Source organism: Dendrobates tinctorius, unplaced genomic scaffold (genome assembly GCF_039654945.1).
Source record: "Dendrobates tinctorius isolate UK_male_01 unplaced genomic scaffold, ASM3965494v1 ptg000138l, whole genome shotgun sequence".
In the NCBI taxonomy this organism is placed as follows: domain Eukaryota; kingdom Metazoa; phylum Chordata; class Amphibia; order Anura; family Dendrobatidae; genus Dendrobates; species Dendrobates tinctorius.
Window position 1 is genome coordinate 2,574,636 of NW_027361806.1, and position 22,729 is coordinate 2,597,364.

The window sequence follows — 22,729 nt, forward strand, 5'->3', positions numbered from 1 at the left end:
TTGGCTTTCGGATAGCGTGTCTGCAATACCCACTTCTGGCGGAGCTACCTGGGGGTCCTTTACCTTAGAAGGTGGTGCCCCTCGAGGCCCATCCTCAAGGGCAGCTCCTGCCACCAGACTCTCCCTGTCCCGCCAGGCCTTAAGCAAGTTTATGTGGTATATTTGTTCGGGCTTTCTCTTGTCTGGTTGGTGTATCTTATAATTTACTTCACCTATTCGTTCCAGCACTTCGTATGGTCCCTGCCATTTCGCAAGAAATGTATTCTCTATGGTAGGCACCAATACCAACACCGTCTCCGGGTTGAAAGACTCGTGTTTTTGCCACTCGGTTGTATACTGTGCTTTGGGCATGTTGTGCGCTCTCTAAACACTCTTTAACTATTGGCATAACTGCTGCAATTCGGTCCTGCATAAGTGTTATGTGTTCAATTACACTGCGATAAGGACTCACCTCTTGTTCCCAAGTCTCCTTGGCAATATCTAACAGGCCTCTAGGACACCGCCCATAAACCAACTCAAAAGGTGAAAAGCCTGTGGAGGATTGGGGTACCTCACGTATAGCGAACAGGAGGTATGGTAGTAGGGCATCCCAATCTCTCCCGTCCTTATCCACCACCCTTTTCAACATTCCCTTTAAGGTTTTGTTAAAGCGCTCCACCAAACCGTCAGTCTGAGGGTGATATACTGAGGTACGCAAATGGGAGATTTTTAGTAGTTTACATAAATCCTTAAGTATACGAGACATAAAGGGGTCCCTTGATCCGTAAGTATCTCTTTCAGAATGCCGGTGCGGGAAAACATATTAACCAGCTCCTTTGAAATTGATTTCGCATTGGCATTCCGCAAGGGCACTGCTTCGGGATAACGCGTGGCGTAATCCAATACTACCAAAATGTACTGATGACCCCTGGCAGATTTAACTAATGGACCGACTATATCCATTGCTATCCTCTCGAAGGGCACCTCTATTATTGGTAAGGGCACTAAGGGGCTTCTAAAATGTGACATAGGTGCGGTCAATTGACACGTAGGACATGACCGACAGTACTGGGTCACGTCTCCCACTAGACCCGGCCAAAAGAAACGTTGCAGAATACGGTGTTTTGTCTTTTCTACTGCCAGGTGTCCTCCCAAGGGATGTTTATGTGCCAACTCCAAAACTACCTGGCGAAAGGACTTAGGTACCACTAGTTGTTCTACCACCACCCCTCGCACCTTGTCTATGTGATACAACATATCCTGCTGCACCGCCGCGTGTGGGAACTCGTTTTGAGCCCCTGGGTACAATGGTCTTCCCTCGGAGACCTTTATGTTTTCCCACGCCCTTGCTAGAGTAGGATCCTGGTGCTGAGCGGTCCCGAACTTACCACGGGCCACCTCAAGATCAGGCATTTCTAAAACATCCTCTAGCTGGTCTGCCTCGCCTGCATACACAGCCAGAGGAGAGTCCGCAGATTCTAGTACTTCCTCTGAGATGGGTTCTCCGTCGTCTTGCTGCAATGGTTCAGGGGCTAGCTCCGGAGTACCGTCTTCAACTAGAGGGTTCATGCCACTTTTGAAGTTCCACAAGTCCCAAAATAAGGGAAAGTCTCTCCCCAGGATTACACTGTGTCCCATAGACTTTGACTGCCACCTGATGTCTTTTGGTCCCTACTGGCGTGGCAAGAGTAACCCAGGCAGTGGGGTAGTTCTTAGTATCCCCATGGATGCAACTAATGCCCACGGTTAAGTTCGTTAGGGTGCTAGAGTCCACCAAACTGGTATGTACCAAAGTTACTTGACTGCCGGAATCCAAGATGGCATTCACACTATAACCGTCAACCTCGACGTGGCACACGTGTTGTTCATTTCCCGTGAGGGTCTCTGCCACACAGACTGACTGCACATAAAACGAAAGACGCCTCATAGCGTTACAGTCCATTGGCTCTGTAGTCATTGGGCAGTTAGCTGCTACATGGCCAAGCCCGCGACATCGCCAACATTGTATAGGCCCTTGTCTCCTCGATGGAGATCCCAGACGAGGTCTGCTGGCTTGACGTGAGCCCGTACCACCTCCATAGTCCTTTGTAGGTCTGCTACCCTTCATTATGACGTTCTCTTCTTTTGAAGATGAAGTAGGTTTCGCAGGACTCTCCAGCGATTTCTTGGGGAGACAGTGGGGTGCTAACGTCCCTTGGAGTAGGCTTTCAGAAGCATTGTAGCGTTCGACCATATTCACCAACTGGTCAGCGGTAGTTGGGTCACCCTGTCCAACCCACCTCTGGATCTTAGCGGGTAAGGACCGCAGGTACTTGTCTAGAACAACACGCTCCACCATCTGTGCGGACGTCAAAGCCTCTGGTTGCAGCCATTTTTTTACTAGATGGATGAGATCATGCATTTGTGAGCGGGCTGGCTGATGCTCCACAAAATTCCATAAATGCACCCTCTGTGCATGTACATACGTGTTTACTCCCAGCCTTGCCAGGATTTCACCTTTGAGTTTGATATAGTCCATAGCATCCGCTCCACTCAGATCGTAATAGGCCTTTTGTGGATCTCCGCTCAGAAATGGAGCAACTACCTCAGCCCATCTGTCCAGTGGTAAGTGCTCACGTTCTGCAATACGTTCAAACACGGTGAGGTATGCTTCCACATCATCGTCTGCGGTCATTTTAAGCAAAGTCTTCTGTACGGCTTTCTGCGCACTAGCAGTGCTTTGTGCACGGTCTCCCTCATCTCGGGGTTGCCGAACCAAAGCCTGTTTTATTGCCTCCAACTGCTCTTGCTGCATCTGGTGTTGCTGCTCCAGAGCCTTCTGGAAGCAAGTATTAGTCTGCTGTTGTTGCACATTTGCTTGCAATAACTGCTTCACTAGTTCCTCCATATTACTGGACTCTTGGCTCTTCAAAAGCGCAGAAGCTTTCAGCCAGGACATACACAGCGTTTTCTCTGCAGTCACAGTCCAGCAGCCAAAAGTGCCCGCATTCGAAACACCATTTGTGGGGAATAGATAGCTCAGCTGGGATCTTTGCTTTGGCACAAGCGTGTGGCTATGAAGTCACTTCAGCAGACTAGCAAGTTCCACATGAATATGGACACGGCATATTTATTGTGCACACTTGTTATTCAATGTTACACATGCCAAACATGAAATAAAACATCTAAGGCCGTCTGGCCACTAACTAACAATAGCAGGCTAACTACAAAATAAACCTATATAACAGCAAAGAAGTCCATGTAATCTTACTGTGTCAGCTCCCAGCTCAGCAGACGAGATAGACTGAGAGATCCCAGCTCCTCCTGATTATATCAGCTGGACCAGTCAGGAAACCAAAACCTGGATTGAATAAGTGGAGGGGGAACTACCAGTCCTTTCCATGCTGATCACTAAGGAAACCAGGACTGGATTACAGTGAAATAAACTGGCTTCATCATCAGTACAGGGAGACATATGAAATGAAACGGGGAGAAATATACCTGTTTTCTAGTACCTCTCCCCTTGGCACCTCACAAATGATATGAAGAAATGTATAACACATTAGATATTTTTTGTCTTGTTACAGTTTATCTTCTTCAGATAGATGTGTATTCCATTTATGGAGCCTAAAATTAATTGGGCTCGTTGCAATGGTTCCCTCTTAGGGTCCAGAAGTAACTCAAACTTTTGTAAAGTCAAACCAGTGGCAACTTTCATTTCATTCAATGCAAAATTCTGTCCAATGCAGTTTCTGGGAGAGAGAATATAAAATTGTAAGGTACAGATGTATGTAATACAATGTATGATACATTAAAAACAGTGAGGAACAATCAGGGTACTAGACAGCACTTGTGGGGGGCTGGCAATGTTATGACACCGTAATGGCTCCAATAACTCCAGCAGAGGACAACCCCATTTGAAACAGGTTTTGCACACATTCATGCCTTTTGGGCCATGGATGCGTAGCAGAAGAGATAATTTATACAGTCCCCCTGAACAACAATTCATTAACATGCAAGTCTTTGGGGGTTTTTTTCATTATGCAGGCTCCTATTTTTATTTAGCCTTCTCGTATTACCTTGGTCCTGCAGAGAATGGCAGGAAGGCATGAGAGTGTCTTGACGCCTAATTTTCTGGAGAGAACATCAGGGGATCAAACACCTAAAGAGACACAGAATGAGTAATGTGAACACCAGCGCATATCACCCTTTCTGGACAAGTTAGCAACATGGAACTCTTGAATCGGACCTTTCACCAGTTTCAGTATGTTAAATGGGCCACATTATGGAATAGAGGCTGCAGAGCTGAGTAAAACATAAGTTTTATTTTTAGTTCCTACACTCCATTGTGGGGATATTTTCTTGTAAAATTTAGGTTATAATGTATGTATAGTTCAACTGGGCATTCGATTTGTCACTGTGGGTGTGCACTTCTTCCCCTGCATGAGGCTGACCAATCACAAGCAGGCAGTATCATGCCAGGGAGATAAGATCACACCCACCTCTCCCCAGTGTTCTCTGCAGCTGCTGTGTAGAGATACAATAGGGCACAGTTTATAGCCAGATAAACAAAAAGGTCTGAAAATGCTGAATCCTTCTCTCCCTCGTCATTATCTGTTGGGGAAGAATCAGAAGACCCCCAGACACATTAGATTGTCAGCCAACAGCTGACATCGGAGGGTTTGGTCAACTTTAGCCTAAAGCTGGAGTCACACATAGCGACTAACCAGCGATCCCGACAACGATATCAACGTGTCAGGATCGCTGGTGCATCGCTAGGTGACCGCTGGTGAGCTGTCACACAGACAGCTTCACCAGCAATCAGCACAGCGACGCCGAGCGCCCACGCACGTCCCTTGGATACCCGATGTGTACGTTAGTTACCAGCAGATCGCTGGTCTCCCGCCTGTCACACGCAGCGATGCGTGCTGGCCAGCGGGAGACCAGCAACAAAAAAAATGTCCAGCGGTTTCCTACAGCGATCAGCGATACCGGCAGGGGGGCCGGTCGCTGATCGCTGTCACACACAGCGATCTCGCTGGTGAGATCGCTGTTGTGTCACAAAACTTGTGACTCAGCAGCGATCTCGCTAGCGAGATCGCTATGTGTGTCGGGGCCCTAATGTGTACAGGGATGTCAGAAAAACATTTGCACTTTGTATGCTAAAGTCCTGTTATACTTTTTTACAAGTTCTGTGTCTGCGGAATGGATTCCAATACAAAGCAAAGGCAATTGGTGGCTTACTGCAAAGGACTGAAAGTTAGTTCATAGTTAAGAATTACAGCCTTGGAAATTGGTGCCTCTTCAGCTATTCATACATTTATGCCTCGTTCACATGTTCAGTATCTGGTCAGCATTTTACATCAGTATTTGTAAGCCACAATCAGCATAGGAACAATCATAAAAAAAGTTTAAGGCTGCGCTCACACGTTGCATTTTTTTCACGTTTTCGTGGCAGTTTTTAACGCTCGTTTTTGCGGCGAAAATGCAAAAAAAAATGTCCCATGCAATCCTATGGGATTCCGCAATGCTGTGCTAATGTGGATTTTTCCGCGGCGGAATCGCATCACGGAAAAAAACGCAACATGCTCATTAATTTTGCAGAATCGCGGCGATTCCGCCCACATAGGAATGCATTGTTCTGCTTACTTTCCGCATGTGGCTGTGCCCACCATGCAAAAAGTAAGCAGAACATTTGCGGATAGTAGCCAGGGGGTGGAGGAGAGGTGACTCTCCTCCAGGCTGTGGGTACCATATCCCTATAAAAAATAAAATAAAAAATAAAAAAAATCGGGTTATATTCACCTTACGGCGTCCCGATTTTTTATTTTTTGTATTATTTTTAACATTCTATCTTTTACTATTGAGGCTGCATAGGCAGCCTCAATAGTAAAAAGTTGGTCACACTCGTCAAACACTATATTCGACGAGTGTGACCAACCTGTCAATCAGTTCTCCAAGCGATGCTACAGATCGCTTGGAAAACGCTAGCATTCTTCAAGCTAATTACGCTTGCAAATCGCTAGTTTTTCCACGGGAAAATCGCGGGATTTTAAAATGCGGTTTTACCGCGGGAATTCCATAACGTATGCACATAGCCTAATAGAAACACGTCACCACTTTTGTATTTTTCACCCACTCCTGGTTTTGATTTACAAATACTGATGTAAAATACTGACCAAACACTGAATGTGTTAACGTGGCCTTATAGTAATAATTCAGCTTATTAAGGTTTATCAAATAGGTTTGAAAGGCATAGTGGAATTAAATGTAAAAATATTTTTAAAAGAAACAATTTTGCGCATGTACAGGATCAATAAAAATTACCATATAAAATCAGTATACTAATAAGATATATATAGTAACCCATAAAGGTAATAAAAGTCCATATAAAAAACCTCTAATAGCAATAATGGCAGTGGATAGATGGAACCATAAAAAATGTTTCCAAAAAATTAAAGTGCAAAGTAGTGCAAAGCTTAAAAATTAACAAAATGTGCAAAGCTGCAATCAACAAAACAAAACTAGAAATGCAAAGTGTAAATAACAAAGTATACCAAAGGGTATATTATAAACAGGGCACAATGTCTTCAGATGATAGGATCATGTGAACACAAATGAATCATATAATTATAAGGTGCAGATTAAGATATGCCAGAGGTTATATTAAAAATAGGACAAAATACCTAGCGCGCTCAGGATCTTAACCCCTTAAGGTATTTTGTCTTATTTTTAGCATAACCTCTGGCATATCTTTATCTGCACCTTATATATTATCTTATTCATGTGTGTTCACATGATCCTATCATCTGAAGACATTGTGCCCTGTTTATAATATACCCTTTGGTATACTTTGCTATTTACACTTCGCATTTCTAGTTTTGTTTTGTTGATTGCAGCTTTGCACATTTTGTTAATTTCTAAGCTTTGCACTACTTTGCACTTTAATTTTTTGGAAACATTTTTTATGGTTCCATCTATGCACTGCCATTATTGCTATTAGAGGTCTTTTATATGGACTTTTATTACCTTTATGGGTTACTACATATATCTTATTAGTACTACTGATTTTATATGGTAATTTTTATTGATCCTGTACATGCGCAAAATTGTTTCTTTTAAAAATAATTTTACTTTTAATTCCACTATGCCATTCAAACCTATTTGTTAAACCTTAATAAACTTTGTTATTACACAAGTTTCTTGTCTGGAATTCTCTATCTACTCTATGCTCTTGGTATTGGGGTTTTTCTTTATAGATGATAGATAATAAACAGATAGATAATAGATAGATGATAGATAGATACATTGATAATAGATAGCAGATAGATAATAGAAAGATAACAGGTCTGCAAAAAAAAAATTTTCAAGAGTTGTTTTGGTTATTCCACGTAATCTTTATGTTTTTGAGTGCGCTGAATCCGAAAATGACCTCCGTTTTGTCATAGGACATCACGTTTTCTGACAATTTAAGTAACTATGTTAAATAAGACAATACCTCAAAATAAATGAAAATAGACTCATAAAATTAATTTTTTATTACAAATGTTTCATGAAAATCATTTTTTTAACTGCAATGAGCTCACTAACACACACTAAAATCGATTCTTCTTCCCTGTGAGGCTTCTCTTGGTACATTTACGCTTGTGAGTAGCATATGTAATGTCTCTCAGAAGCGTCCAACAGTAGTCTGCCATCATTGCAATGCTCCATCTTCCCTGGTATCTTCTTTCCATCTCTTTAATGTCCTGGTGGAATCGTTCACCTTGATCTTCACTCACAGCTCCCAAATTTTCAGGAAAGTTGTCAAGGTGGGAATGGAGGAAATGCACTTTCAAACTCATCAGGCAACCTAAAGCTTGAAATGCTTTCAGCATTCGTCCGACGATTTTTTTGCAGTCAGGGTCTTTGTTATTGCCTAAAAATTTCTCTACGACCTCTTTAAATGCAATCTACCCTTCTTTTTGAGGATGCGTCATGGTATTGATAAACTCTTGATCAGCTATAAGCCTTCTAATGTCTGGTCCGACGAACACACCTTCCTTCAATTTTACCTCCGAGAGGCCCGGAAACTTGGTGACCAAGTATTTGAAGCATTCTCCATCTTTTGGAAGTGATTTTACGAATTGCTTCATCAATCCCAATTTGATGTGGAGAGGTGGTAGAAGAACTTTATGGGGAGGAACCAAAGTTTCTCGGAGGACATTTTTTTCACCAACTGTGAGCACCCTCGGCTGCCAATTCTTCTTTGTCTCGACTGTCCCATAGACACAGAAATCAAGGGTATTTGGTATACCCAGCTTGTTGCCCGAGCATGCACAAGACTTTCAAATCCCCGCTCACTTGCCAACCGTGGTCTTCATATTTAAGTTTACGAAGAACCAATTCCAAGTTCTCATAGGTTTCCTTGAGGTGTACGGAATGACCTACAGGGATGGAAGCATAAAAACCGCCGTTGTGGAGTAAAACTGCTTTGAGACTTCTTTTTGAAGAATCTATAAAAAGACGCCATTGCGCTGAATCATATTGGATTTTGAATTGACCCATCAAACCTTCGACATCGATGCAATAAACCAACTTATCTTCCTGGGCAAAGTTAGGAACGAACTCATCTTCACGATGTCTGAACCATGAAGAAGACACTCATGGCAAAAATAAATTCTTGCTTTTGAGCCTTGATCCGAGTAACTCAGCGGAATCTTTGGGAAGATTCAAGTCTCTTACCAAATCATTCATCTCCTCCTGGGAAAACAATTTTGGTCTTGTATCATCTTCAAAGTCAGAACTTGATTCATCATCTGGTTCAGGTTTGACTCCACCTTCATCGGAACTAGTTATCTCTTCCAAGGTAGCAGAGGCCTTGGGTACTGGTATATCTGTGCCATGGGGGATGGGATGAATTGCTGAGTGAATATTGGGGTATGAAATGGAATGCTTCCATTTTGAATTACACCCTTTCACATCGCATGAACAAAAGTAACAATCGTCACTATGGTTCTTTTGCTCTCGCCATACCATAGGAATCCCATAACAGAAAGCTTTTTTCTTACCCTTGAACCAATTTCGGAGATCCTCAACACACCTTTTGCACACTTTATGAGGCGCCCAAGCTTTATTTTGATCTCCAAGCTTTAGTCCAAAATATGCGAAGTATACTTTTTTCACAAAGTCTGTAATATTCAGCTGTTGCTTCAACACTGTATATTCACCACAAATGTAACAGAAACTGTCAGGCGAATTAATACACTTCTGCTGAGCCATAATGCTAATTTTGGGAAACATGGTTGAATATGACGAGCTGACACGAACTGAGAATAAAAAGTGTGAACAGGCGAGAACCAAGATAAAACAATTGAAACAAGCCTGGGCATGTCAGAGCCCGCTCGTTCAGCTTGCAACATGTTGATGCTGGTTTCATTAGCTCACTCTGCAAGTTCTTTTCTTTGAAAGTTATATTTTGTTGGCATGGTATATCTTTAATGCATTGATGTGAATTAATTAATAGTAATTTTGACTTTCAAAATCCTAAGATAAAAAAAAAAATTGAGAAAAATTTACTAAATTTGAAGAGAATTTTGCATTTTGTGGCAAATCCTGATGTCCAGGAATTTTTCAATATTTTTTTCGTTTTCAGCACACCAAAATACATGGAAATTAGATGAAAATAATCAAACAGCTTTTTAGTCGCAGACCTGTGTAATAGATAGATAGATAATAGATAGATAATAGATAGATGAATAGATAATAAACAGAAGATTACCTATGCCAAAACATGGTATCTATCCACAGACAGCTGTTTCGGGGTATTGCCCCTCATCAGTGTGGAGTAGGAAACTGGCCAGTAGGAGAAATGCCTAGTAGAAGCCTGTGAAAAATGAGGATGAATGAACTCATGGAGATCAACATCCAACACTGCGGAGACACCATCACATGTTTCTCAAAGCAGTGATTCTAGAGCAATGCCCCCATCCCTTATGGGAAATATGTAAAGCGGCTTGTGTTTTGCATATTTTTACATATTTCCCATAAGGGATGGGGGCATTGCTCTAGAATCACTGCGTTGAGAAACGTGATGGTGTCTCCGCAGTGTTGGATGTTGATCTCCATGAGTTCATTCATCCTCATTTTTCACAGTCTTCTACTAGGCATTGCTAATACTGGCCAATTTCCTACTCCACACTGATGAGGGGCAATACCCCGAAACAGCTGTCTGTGGATGGATACCATGTTTTGGCATAGGTGGTTTCCTTCATTGGAGACTGCCCTTCCCGTGGTTGTTCCTTCCCGGGGAAAGACCTGGCTAGTCATTTTTTGCGTTGAGAAACATGTGATGGTGTCTCCGCGGCTTGTGTTTTGCATATTTTTATATATTTCCCATAAGGGATGGGAGCATTGCTCTAGAATCACTGCGTTGAGAAACATGTGATGGTGTCTCCACAGTGTTGGATGTTGATCTCCATGAGTTCATTCATCCTCATTTTTCACAGTCTTTGTTGGTACATAAAGACGTCAGATGGGAAGCAAGGGAGACTCGGAGGGACCCTGAGGGTCATTTTGTTTTCGTCCATGCATTGATAAACACCAGGAAATATGTAGTCTTATGTATTTATAATCCCCCCCCCGGCTCGTACATCCATTCTGCAGAAGGCAATGAGTTTTGCCCTTAATTACCCTGACGCGGATGTTATTTGTATGGGAGACTTTACCATGGTCATGAACAACAGCCTTGATAAATTAAGGCTGGATGATGGAGTGACTGAGTGACTGGGGGGTCCTCTCCATTGACTACAACCCCGTTGTCATTATTTATGGGGGGTGGCGGGTGGTTAGATTTGTGGAGGGTGCGTCACCCTGAGTTAAGGGAATATACTTGCCACTCATCCACTAAACGCTCTCTATCACGCATAAACTATATATTTGGTTCTAGCGGTCTGGCAATGTGGGTGACTGATATAGAGCACGGAAGTAGGGGGATCTCAGACCATAGTCCGGTCATCCTTAAACTCAAATATGGCGAGTGGACAGTGGGATAGCTTGGAAGTTGAATCCTTTCTGGTTAAAATTGATGGGGCCTCATGACAGAACGATTGATCAGTTGCATTGCTTCATCGCGTCCTACCCGGAGCCTCGAGATATTAATTTATTTTGGGATGCCCTTAAGGCATACCTGAGGGGTTGTTTGTCCTCCACGATCTCTTGTATTAAGCGGGTAACCTCAAGAAAGGATGACGAGGTGGAGCAATGACTGAAAGACGCAGAGGCAACATATATATCTAACCAAACCAGTGGGAACAGGATTGAGTGGTTGGCTGCCCAGAGGTTATATACTCAACACGTGGACACTAAATCTAAGTGTAAACTATTCTTTACTCGTCAATCCTATTTCGAATTGGGGAATCAGACGGGTAAATTTTTGGCCTATCTGGTGCGCCAACATAGCACCTCTAATACAATATTACAGATTCATGGGGCGGACGGTAAATTGGTGTCTTCAACTGAAGAGATTCTTGGCTGTTTTCAGGACTACTACAGGTCACTATATGAATCTAAACGTGACTTTGACACTTTGGGGTGTTTAGACTATTTGTCAGATGTATCATTCCCCACATTAGATCCTGAGCAGCGAGCCCTTATGGACGCTGTGTTCACCGCAGAGGAGATAGAAAATGATATGACAGACATGGCTTCTGGGAAGGCCCCTGGACCTGATGGGTTCCATATTGAATTATATCGGAAGTACCGGGATATATCGACGCCACTTCTGGTGAAGGTATTTCGGGGAATTTGGGAAGGGAGGTCTATGCCTGAGTCCTTTTATGAGGCTAACATCATAGTGCTTAGGAAATAAGGGAAGGACCCTTTGGAATGTGGATCCTATCGTCCCATCTCGTTAGTAAATGTGGACTATAAAATTTTCACCAAGATTCTAGCTACTAGACTGAACTCAATTATATTGAACATTGTACATCCTGATCAAACGGGCTTTATGCCTGGTAAAAGTACTTCCATTAACATCAGAAGAGTCCAGTCAATAGTCCAATATAGCTCCCTAATGCCAGACAACCGATGGGCATTGGCATCATTAGATGCCGCCAAGGCTTTTGACTCTCTTTAATGGCCTTTCCTCTCCACATGTTTGCAAAGGTATGGCTTTGGCAATAAATTTATAACACGGATCAAAGTATTATATATGAATCCTAAGGCCCGTATTATAATAAATAATTCTATTTCTGAGTCCTTTGCATTACATAGGGGAACTCGTCAGGGTTGCCCTCTTTCCCCGGCCCTCTTCGCCCTTGCGATTGAGGCACTGGCAATGCGTATAAGATCCTCCCCTAACATCCAAGGCATAGATATAGCAGGTCGGGTGGATACCATAGGCCTATTTGCCGATGATATGGTGATATTCTTGAATGATGTGGAAGAAACTTTGCCACAGGTGATATCCCTTATAGATAGAATCAGTAAATATTCAGGTTTACAAATAAATTGGGAAAAGTCTGCCCTGTTACTCCTTTCCCATGCCACGATGCCCCAGCTGGAGGCTCTCTCCTCGCTGTCTACTGTATCTAGTTTTAAATATTTGGGCATCCATATATCTAGCAATAGTACGCTTGATCTACAACTTAATGTCCACCCACTGCTGGAACTAGCTAAAGTTAAATTTGCATCCTGGAGTAGGCTCCCATTGTCTGTGGCCGGCCACATTAATCTGATTAAAATATTGCTCCCTAAATTTAGCTACAGGAAAGATGTATATCTTTGTACCGAGTTAGCCAGTAGATACAAAAATACATTAGGAGACCCCAATCAGAGGACAATAAAACATCCGAACTCCTTATCTATGAACTGGTCCAATATTTATGTTTCTCCCTCTCCCATAATCAGAATTCTGCTTCACGTAACTTGTCTCATCTATTGCATTTTTTCTGTGCTGTATTGTGCACAAATATGTGACTTCAGCCTGAAGAAGAGACCTGAGTAGTCTCGAAAGCTTGGAATGTGTTACCATCTTTTCAGTTAGCCATTAAAAGGTATCAACCACTGAGGACTCTTCATTTTAAATTTAGCTACTCCCTTCAGCACAGTGCGGTAGCGGTGCCCAGGTCCTTTTTTGTTACTCTCAATTCCCTGGTCACGTCCTTTATATGGGGGAAAACTAGGCCCAAACTTAAATTGTCCACTTTACAAAGACCAAAGAAGGGAGGCGGGGCGGCGTTGCCAGATTTTTTCCTATACTACTTAGCTGGGCAGGCTAAAGCCTTAAGTAAATGGATGCCGGGTAATTGCCTCCCCAATTCTGAAAGTCACCTGCTTCACACTGCACAAACGGATTGCCCATTAGGATTCCTAGAGTCGGAGAAGGCTGGTGTTCCACGTCTGCTGTCCCTGCTCCGACTGGCACGATTAATATGGAGACAAATTAAGAGCTTAATTGGGTTTAAAGATTTTATAGCTGAAATGCCCCTGTGGAATAATAACTATTTTCTGGGGTTACTGAATCACCCATCCGCCGTTTTTTGGATTCAGTATGGCGTCTCTTCATTGGGAGATTTGTATGACCGGGGGATCTTAAAGTCTTTTGAACAATTACAGGTCACACATGATATTCCGAGATCTCAATTTTTTCGCTATCTGCAGCTGAGATCGGCTCTTCAATCACATATGAGGGATAGGGGTGTGGACCGTAATATTTCATCTTTACCTCAGATAGGAAGATAGATAGAGAGATAAAGAGATAGATAGATGATAGATAGATAGATAAATATACAGTACAGACCAAAAGTTTGGACACACCTCATTCAAAGAGTTTTCTTTTTCTTTCATGACTATGAAAATTGTAGATTCACTCTGAAGGCATCAAAACTATGAACTAACACATGTGGAATTATATAATTAACAAAAAAGTGTGAAACTGAAAATACGTCTTATATTCTAGGTTCTTCAAAGTAGCCACCTTTTGCTTTGATTACTGGTTTGCACACTCTTGACATTCTCTTGATGAGCTTCAAGAGGTAGTCACCGGAAATAGTCTTCCAACAGTCTTGAAGGAGTTCTCAGAGATGCTTAGCACTTGTTGGCCCTTTTGCCTTCACTCTGCGGTCCAGCTCACCCCAAACCATCTCGATTGGATTCAGGTCTGGTGACTGTGGAGGCCAGGTCATCTGGCGTAGCACCCCATCACTCTCATTCTTGGTCAAATAGCCCTTACACAGCCTGGAGGTGTGTTTGGGGTCATTGTCCTGTTGAAAAATAAATGATGGTCCAACTAACACAAACCGGATGGAATAACATACCGCTGCAAGATGCTGTGGTAACCATGCTGGTTCAGTATGCCTTCAATTTTGAATAAATCCCCAACAGTGTCACCAGCAAAGCCCCCCCACACCATCACACCACCTCCATGCTTCACGGTGGGAACCAGGCATGTAGAGTCCATCCGTTCACCTTTTCTGTGTCGCACAAAGACATGGTGGTTGGAACCAAAGATCTCAAATTTGGATTCATCAGACCAAAGCACAGATTTCCACTGGTCTAATGTCCATTCCTTATGTTCTTTAGCCCAAACAAGTCTCTTCTGCTTGTTGCCTGTCCTTAGCAGTGGTTTCCTAGCAGCTATTTTACCATGAAGGCCTGCTGCACAAAGTCTCCTCTTAACAGTTGTTGTAGAGATGTGTCTGCTGTTAGAACTCTGTGTGGCATTGACCTGGACTCTAATCTGAGCTGCTGTTAACCTGCAATTTCTGAGGCTGGTGACTCGGATGAACTTACCCTCCGCAGCATAGGTGACTCTTGGTCTTCCTTTCCTGGGGCGGTCCTCCTGTGAGCCAGTTTCTTTGTAGCGCTTTTGCCAATGCAATTGGGGACACTTTCAAAGTTTCCCAATTTTTCGGACTGACCGACCTTCATTTCTTAAAGTAATGATGGCCACTAGTTTTTCTTTACTTAGCTGCTTTTTTCTTGCCATAATACAAATTCTAACACTCTATTCAGTAGGACTATCAGCTGTGTATCCACCAGACTTCTGCACAACACAACTGATGGTCCCAACCCCCTTTATAAGGCAAGAAATCCCACTTATTAAACCTGACAGGGCACACCTGTGAAGTGAAAACCATTTCCGGTGACAACCTCTTGAAGCTCATCAAGAGAATGCCAAGAGTGTGCAAAGCAGTAATCAAAGCAAAAGGTGGCTACTTTGAAGAACCTAGAATATAAGACATATTTTCAGTTGTTTCATACATTTTTGTTAATTATATAATTCCACATGTGTTAATTCATAGTTTTGATGCCTTCAGAGTGAATCTACAATTTTCATAGTCATGAAAATAAAGAAAACTATTTGAATGAGGTGTGTCCAAACTTTTGGTCTGTACTGTATACTGTAGATGAATAGATAATATATAGAAGATAGCTAGAAGATAGATGATAGATAAATAAATAATAGATAGATAATAGATAGATATATAATATATACATACCTAGAAAGATAATAGATCAATAGATGGATAGATAGACAGATAAAAAGCAGTACTTTTCCATGCAAAGATGAGTGCAAAGTCCCCAAAGTTTTCACTAAAATATCTTGCATACAAAACTAGAAAAAAAAAAATAGTAGCAGCATTCTAAAGTTAGATGATGAAAAAACGGTGCGGACTCCTTTTTTGAGAGTTTTTAAACGTAGATAAATAGAGTCACTTTTTTTCACGATGTCACCCACCTTTGGGCAGGCTCTGTCCATCAAAGAATGTGATTGGTTCTTTAAGTTGGCGAACCACATCCAGTACAGAAGGAAAGAGACGCATGCTTTCCTGCACATGGTGGTGTATGGCAGCTTTCCCAGGTCTTCCCTGGCATGCAGAATGAATAATAGAACATAACTTTCAGTCATGCAGACAGCTTTACAGGATAAGGAACAGGTTGAAAAAGATTTAGGCCATTTGGTTGGACAAAGTTCACTAAGGATTCATCATAATATCTCTTCTATTTTTAGGCAATTCCAAAAAACAAGGTGAATGTACCATAGAGGCCGCCTGATGGGGTGCATGGGTCATCTGGAGAAAGATGTTCCAGGTAAGAGATCTGTCCAGCTTCAAGGTATGTATAGTACAAACAGCGTCGGACTGGAACACCTTGGGCCCACCAGAGAAAATCATTCTTGGGGCCCACTATGTAGCTGCATAGAAAGAAATACAAGACCACCTATTGTGCGGTAAAACACGCTAATATTCGGGTATAATATAAGGTTGTACATGTCTTAATTATGTAGCAGGAGTTGGGGTAGCCCCCTCATAGAATATAAAGCAGCCCCCTCATAGAATATAATGTAGACCCCTCATAGAATATAATGCAGCCATCTCATAGAATATAATACTGCCCCCCTCATAGGGTATAATGCACCCCCTCATAGGGTATAATGCACCCCCTCATAGGGTATAATACTGCCCCCCTCATAGGGTATAATACTGCCCCCCTCATAGGGAATAATGCACCCCCTCATAGGGTATAATGCACCCCCTCATAGGGTATAATACTGCCCCCCTCATAGGGTATAATACTGCCCCCCTCATAGGGTATAATACTGTCCCCCTCATAGGGTATAATGCACCCCCTCATAGGGTATAATGTATCCCCCTCATAGGGTATAATGCTGCCCCCCTCATAGGGTATAATGCTGCCCCCTCATAGGGAATAATGCACCCCCTCATAGGGTATAATGCTGCCCCCTCATAGGGTATAATACTGCCCCCCTCATAGGGAATAATGCACCCCGTTATAGGGAATAATGCTGCCCTCCTCATAGGGTATAATGCTGCCTCCTCATAGGGTATAATGCACCCCCTCATAGGGTATAATGCTGCCTCCTCATAGTGTATAATGCACCCTCTCATAGGGTATAATGCTGCCCCCTCATAGGGTATAATACTGCCCCCCTCATAGGGTATAATACTGCCCCCTCATAGGGAATAATGCACCCCGTCATAGGGAATAATGCTGCCTCCTCATAGAGTATAATGCTGCCCCCTCATAGGGTATAATGCTGCCCCCTCATAGGGTATAATACTGCCCCCCTCATAGGGTATAATGCTGCCTCCTCATAGGGTATAATGCTGCCCCCTCATAGGGTATAATACTGCCCCCCTCATAGGGAATAATGCTATATAGATATATAGATATAGAGTTAGATAGATATAGATAGAAAGATAGATGTAGAGATAGATAGATATAGATATAAAGATAGATAGAGAGAGAGAGCGGTAGATAGAGAGATATAGAGAGATAGATACAGAGATCGATAAATAGATAGAGAGATAGATATAGATATAGATAATAGAGATAGATAAAGATAGATAATAAATATAGAGATAATAGATAGATATAGAGATAGAGTAAGATAGAAAGATATAGAGATAGGTAGATATAGATAATAGAGATAGCTAGATAGATAGACATAATAGATAGATATAGATATAGATAGATATAGAGATAGATAGAAAGATAGATGTAGAGATAGAAATATAGATATAGAGATATAGAGATAGATATAGATAATAGATAGAGAAAGATAGATAGATATAGAGATAGATATAGAGATAGAAAGATAGATAGATATACAGAGAGATAGATATAGAGAGAGATAGATAGATAGATATAGAGAGATATAGAGAGAAATAGATATAGAGATAATAGATATATATAGAGATAGATATAGAGAGAGATAGATACAAAGAAAAGATATAGAGATAAATACATAAAGATAGATAGATATATAGAGATAGAAAGATAGATATAGAGATAGAGCGATAGATAGATATACAGAGAGATAGATATAGAGATAGATATAGAGATAAAGATAGATATAGAGATAGATATAGAGCGATAGATAGCGAGAGATATAGATATAGAGATAGATAGATACAGAGAAAAGATATAGAGATAGATAACGGATAGATAAATAGATAGATAGGTATAGAGATAGATAGATATAGATATTAGATAGAGATATATATAGATAAAGATAGATAGATAGATATAGATGGTAGCTAGATAGATAATAAATATAGAGATAATAGATATAGAGATAGATAGAGTAAGATAGATAGACATAATAGATAGATATAGAGATATATATAGAAAGATATAGATAGATAGATAGATAGATAGATAGATAGATATAGAGATAGATGTAGAGATAGAAAGATAGATATAAAGATAGAGCGATAGATAGAGATAGATATAGAAATAGATAGATATAGATAATAGATAGAGATAGATATAGAGATAGATAGATAGATAGATAGATAGATATAGATAATAGATAGAGATAGAAAGATAGATAGATATAAGAGAGATAGATAGATAGATAGATAGATAGATAGATAGATAGATAGAGCGAGAGATATAAAAAAAAAAACAAAAACACAATACTCACCTCTCCTCCTCGCTCCCACGCTGATCCCGGCTTCAGTGTCAGGAGCTGCCCCCTCTGCCAGACACACAGCGGGTGCGCGATGTAGTGACGTCATCGCGCACTGGCTGTGAGTCAGGAGCAGAGAGGACTGAGGGCGGCGCCGGCCCTGATTTACAGCTGTAGTCTGCAGAGCGGCTTACTGGGCTGGGGGCGGGGCCTCTGGGGGTGGAGACCTGAAATGATATTCACTGCTTCGCAGTGAATATTAATTTCTCTTTAGTAGCGGGGACAGGGGCTCCTGCCTCCTGACACCCGCTGCTACTCCGCTGGCAGGGGCCCCCATAGCAGCTGCATGGTGTGCGACACACCACTGGCTGGGGGCCCCTGGAGCAGCAGGGGCCCTAGGCAACTGCTGGCCCTGTATGCCAGCAGGTGCCAGGGCCCACCAGATGCCAGGGCCCACCGGAGAATCCACCGTTCTCCGGTGGGCCAGTCCGAAGCTGAGTACAAATGCCATATGGTTATTTTACATAGAACTTGGCCTTTAACCTGTTAAATATTTGGTGGGCTGATCTGTATTGGCTAGAGGCATCATTATAATTGGAAATATTTTTGTATTGTAATATTTGTTGGATTAATAAATTGTATTTTTAAACCATACATTCTTTTGCCTCTCCATTCTGGTGGGAGGCTTTCTGATGTACGCTCTATATTGAATGGGTTTTGGATATAGGTTTATGGACTATAATGTATATTCAGCTTTATGGGATGTATAGTACAAATGCCATAGGGTTATTTTACATAGAACTTGGCCTTTAAGCTGTTAAATATTGGGTGGGCTTCATCAATACAGCTCATGAGAACAAGCAGAGCTGCAGAATAAAGCACAAGGAATGGGAGACGGAAACATATAGAGAAAACGTGTGAGCCCCCTGACCTCCTCCGATATAGTATATGACAGTAATCATGTACATAAGTGTTGAAAATGAGAAACACTCACCAGTTCACTGTGGTCCGATCTCCCAGGACCTCTCTGATCTCCTCCCGACATTTCTCCTGGTGCTCAGGATATTTAGCCATGCAGTATAATATCCAGGAGGTGCTGCTGGCTGTTGTATCATGCCCTTCAAACATAAAAGTGTCCACCTCTGCCCGCAGGTCTTCATAAGATAGACCCTGACCATTTTCATCCTGATAATAATAATACATGTTACGTATGAAGCTCAACCGGCTCCAGGCAATGATGAATTAGAGATGCTGGATCCCCGGTGACTGGAGAATGGGTTGTCCACTTGCAATAGCAAACTTTGGACCTACTATACAAACTAGGTTTTCAACCTTAGTACCTGTAGCCCAGCGGGACAAGTCGTCAATGTCAATCTAATGAGCATTATGAGCCAGTGGGGGGCACACAAGTTGGGTTAGGGAATAGGTCACATAGAGGCTGTTGAATTCAAGCCGGAGATTACGGTAGACCCACACTGTGTGGTTCTTCATAGGGAGGAGGACGATTCCTATCCTCCTTATATCCAGGTCAGCCTCTTTTCCTCCATGACTAAAGAACGATGCAGTCAATGTTCAACAGTGGGCGGCAGTAATTACCAAACTGGAAAAGGAATAACTACAATAGGTGCAAAGGTTGCAAAGTCTCTTTTGCCTATATAAACAGACCAATGCTATTAAAGACTATGCAATAATTGGGAGTCCCGTTGTTGGAGCTTTTGCATTTGGACTTATCAGGTTCAAGTTAGACCATTGCTATCAGGACTAAAATCCTGATGAAAGGGAAACCCAAAACGCATAGTTTTGACTCTAAAGGCTCCGTCACACATAGCGACTAACCAGCGATCCTGACAACGATATGAACGTGTCAGGATCGCTGGTATGTCGCTGCATGATCGCTGGTGAGCTGCCAAACAGGCAGCTTCACCAGCGATCAGCACAGCGACAACGAGCACGCTCGTCGCTGTGTACCCATAGTTACCAGCGCGCTAATGCAGGGAGCTGGTAACCAAGGTACACATTGGGTTTCTAAGGGGCGCGCGGCACTTAGAAACCCGATGTGTACCTTGGTTACCAGCTCCCTGCATCAGTGCGCTGGTAACTAAGGTACACATCGGGTTTCTAAGCACCGCACACCCCTTAGAAACCCGATGTGTACCTTGGTTACCAGCTCCTGCTCGCTGGTCGCTGGTCTCCCGCCTGTCACACACAGCGATGCGTGCTGGCCAGCGGGAGACCAGCGACCCCAAAAATGTCCAGAGGTTTCCACAGCAATCAGCGATACCCGACAGGGGGGCCGGTCGCTGATCGCTGTCACACACAGCAATCTCGCTGGTGAGATCACTGTTGCGTCACAAAACTTGTGACGGGGGGGGGGGGCTTAAGTGACTTTTAAATGTGTTGTAAAGGTCTTTTTATCTTATAAATCCTGTTAGGTTCCTGCTTTGCTTGGTAATTACCTCCGCCCATCGTTTAACATTCACTGCATCCTCGATTGTTCATGCACAAGGAAAGGCTGACCTGGATGGAAGATAGATAGGAATCTTCCTCCCCAAGTAAGTGGTGCTTTAACGCCAAACCTCCCAGCGTGGATCTATTGCGGTCTCCGGCTGGCACTCTGGTTTCTGGTTCTTAGCGGCCTCTTATTACAGCACCTCATTAAGGATGTCCGGACATGGTAGCAGCAGGCTGATTGAGTTTTAACATGGTTGTTCACATTCACCATGCAGTCAATGTTAAACGGTGGGCGGTAGTAATTACTAAACCGACAAGAGAATAACTACAATAGGAGCAAAGGTTGCAAAGTCTCTTTTGCCTATATAAAAAGACCAGTGCTATTAAAGACTATGCAATAACTGGGAGTCCCGTTGGGGCTTTTGCATTTGGACCCATCAGGTTCAAGTTAGACCATTGCTAACAGGACTAATATCATGGTGAAGGGGAAACCCAAAACGCGTAGGTTTGACTCTAAAGGCCCCGTCACACATAGCAATCTCGCTAGCGAGATCGCTGCTGAGTCACAAGTTTTGTGACACAACAGCGATCTCACCAGCGAGATCGCTGTGTGTGACAGCGATCAGCGACCGGCCCCCCTGCCGGTATCGCTGATCGCTCTGGGAAATCTCTGGACATTTCTTTCGTCGCTGACCTCACGCTGGCCAGCACGCATCGCTGTGTGTGACAGGCGGGAGACCAGCGATCAGCGATAAAATAATAAAAAAAAAAATATTACTATTCTCACCTTCCGACGTCCCGTGCAGTCTTCCCGTCTCTCTCCACGCTCCGATCCCAGTAATCCTTTGCAAGAATGACCGCGAGAACGGACGTCATCGCGGTAATTCTCGCAAAGGCTTACTGGGACCGGAGCGTGGAGAGAGGCGGGAAGACTGCACAGGATGTCGGAAGGTGAGAATAACAATATTTTTTATTTTAATTCTATTTTTGACATGAATCAGTGCTGAATACAGCGATGCCGCATGCGCGGCGTCGCTGTGCTAATCGCTGGTGAAGCTGTCTGTTTGACAGCTCACCAGTGATCACATAGCGATTTACCAGCAATCCTGACACCTTGATATCGTTGTCGGGATCGCTGGTAAGTCGCTTAGTGTGACGGGGCCTTAAGTGACTTTTAAATGTATTGTAAAGGACTTTTTATCTAATAAGCCCTGTTAGGTTCCTGCTTTGCGTGGTAATTACCTCCACCCGTCGTTTAACATTCACTGCATCCGCCATTGTTCATGCAGGAAGAGATGCTGACCTGGATGGAAGGGGGATAGGAATCTTCCTCCCCTCCCAGCGTGGATCTAAAAGTGTAAATCAAGTGGGCACCATCATATAATAACAAAAAAACAATAATAACGCAGGGATCACTTAAATGCATGTTTGGATAAATAGAGAATAAAGCAGAGAAAGACCATGCCTATAGTGAGGATCACCAGAGAAAAAATAAATAATAAACATATCCCAAAATATAATGCAAATAAATATTTTATTGTTCACAAAACAGAAATAGGATACACTACACAAAAGTAAAAACACTTAAAAAGGGACAGACACAGCCCCTTTAGATCAATGCAAGTTGATCAATACAAATACACCCACTGACTGCTAATACTCGATTAAAGAAACAATAAACAGTAAATATGGAGATGCTACTAATATAGCCCTTACTGAAACAGGCAGATATAAACCATTTCCACAGGGGGGTTTTGGTTCCCCAACATTCTTGTTCTATCCTATATTCCTATACACCACAAGGTATAAGAGAAAAACAAGGGCGGGGGCGCAGACATAGGGCTTCACCTGGTATAAATCAATTAAAATATAAAAGTACTCTGGAGTACTCACCCTTTATGG

At 42.6% G+C, this 22,729-nt stretch overlaps 1 pseudogene; it reads right to left on the minus strand.

Moving 5' to 3' along the window:
- Positions 1 to 2,945: 2,945 nt before the first annotated feature.
- Positions 2,946 to 22,729, minus strand: part of LOC141048870 (cytochrome P450 4B1-like) — a 73,887-nt pseudogene continuing 54,103 nt past the window's right edge.